At 42.0% G+C, this 1778-nt stretch overlaps 1 protein-coding gene across 1 annotated transcript in view; it reads right to left on the reverse strand.

Annotated features, from left to right (window-relative positions):
- The window catches only part of MKRN2 (makorin ring finger protein 2), a 35762-nt gene that overhangs the window by 25981 nt on the left and 8003 nt on the right, over positions 1-1778 (reverse strand). The window lies entirely within an intron of this gene.

The raw sequence follows: 1778 nt of genomic DNA on the forward strand, positions 1-1778 counted from the left end.
TGTCTTCCAAGAAACCAGTCCCTGGTGCAAAAAGGTTGGGCCACTGATTTGGGGCATCTCTATTATCCGCTTATAGTCATTCCTCACCCATGTATGTTATATTAAGTTTAATCCAGGCCTCTTTCATGTTGTACTTTTGTAATATCCAACTGCCCATTCTTCCTGATGGACAAACAATCCCTTATATCTTCCAAGGGAGGGGACTGAGACATGAGCTAGTTAAGGCGGGGGGAGGGGACAAAAACTAGGCAGGCGAAGTGCTCAGAATAGGGAAGTTCTTTCTGGGGAACACTCCAAAGAGGTCTGTTACCCTTGGTGACCCCAAAAGACTGTTTCAGACAGTATGGCTATTATAAGTTACAAAGGATATCAGGTTGACTACTGGCCACAGACCTGCCAGCAGCTCTAGCTGCAGCTGAGCCAAACCAATCCCATTTCTTATGGTTCCTTCAACAGCGCCTCTCTCTAGCAAAACACTTTTGCAAATCATTTCCAAGGACATGGGTAATTTGCATTCTCAGTGTCACTTTTCTTTACATTTTGCTACATTATTTTCACAGGCAAAAACTTTATGGCTGTACTGCTGTGATCCGCTGAGGGGGAAGGGAGCAAACACTAGGCACGGTAGTAATCTTAAAATGAACTTATTGATTAGAGGTGGAGATGAAATACAGTGCTGTGGTGAAGTGAAGATGCTAATGTCAGACTGACTGTTATGTGACTTTGAACAATTTATTTAAACCTCTAGGCCTCAGTTTCCTCAATCTGTATAATAATTGTGCTTACTTCATAAACTGCTGGGATATACGACTGTGAGGTTTAACTGAGAAAATGCATGTAAGTGCTTAGCCTTACACAAAATAAATGCTTTAAGATGGTTTGTTGCTATTATTTTTTTTTTTTATCACCCTGCCAATTAGGCATTACCATCCTAATTTTACAGATGAGGAAACTGTGGCACAGGTGGTACCAGGAGCAGAATCTAGAACTGCCCAACTTTGCAGATCAAACCCTTCCTGCCAACTGAAAAGATCCCTCATGTTTTGTGACTTCAGAATCAAAAGCCTTAGACTTGACTATCATAGGACGATGAAATTCTAGGTCTTCTACTAGTGATTACGAGATGAAGAGAACCTCTATCATATGAGAAGGGGGGTGAAAAAACTGGCTGCCAAGCTAAAGGGCCTACACCAGGGCTTTGAAAACAGACTGGAAGACATAGGGAGACGGCTAGGGCAAAAAATTAGCAACAATGATTCCCAGATTGAGACTGTGGCTAAAGTGGCATGTCAAGGAATCAGGAAAGCAGGCTGACAACATAAATGTACGAATGGCGGCCATTCTTGTCATTCCACACAATAAACATACGCAGTGTCTTTGTCATTAGGTTTGGGAATCCTAGCATTTGACATCTCTCTCTTGTAAAGACATAATACATATTAAAAGCAAAACTGACATTGTTCTCCTGCCATTCAACATAAGCATGTATATCACGTCCCACAGTGAGGAAAACAAACCTAAAAACACTTCTTACCTGAGACAAATTAAAAAAAAACAGCTGAGCATCTTGCTTAGATCTGGTCCCCAAAATAAACCATATCTTAAACATTTTTTTCTTTTGAGACGGAATCTCACTCTGTCACCCCAGCTAGAGTGCAATGATGTCAGCCTAGCTCACTGCAACCTCAAACTCCTTGGCTCAAGCAATCCTCCTGCCTCAGCCTCCTTAGTAGTTGGGACTATAGGTGGGCACGACCACGCCGGCTAATTTTTCTTTT

The sequence above is a fragment of the Propithecus coquereli genome, unplaced genomic scaffold (genome assembly GCF_000956105.1).
Source record: "Propithecus coquereli isolate 6110/MARCELLA unplaced genomic scaffold, Pcoq_1.0 Scaffold461, whole genome shotgun sequence".
Classification (NCBI taxonomy): domain Eukaryota; kingdom Metazoa; phylum Chordata; class Mammalia; order Primates; family Indriidae; genus Propithecus; species Propithecus coquereli.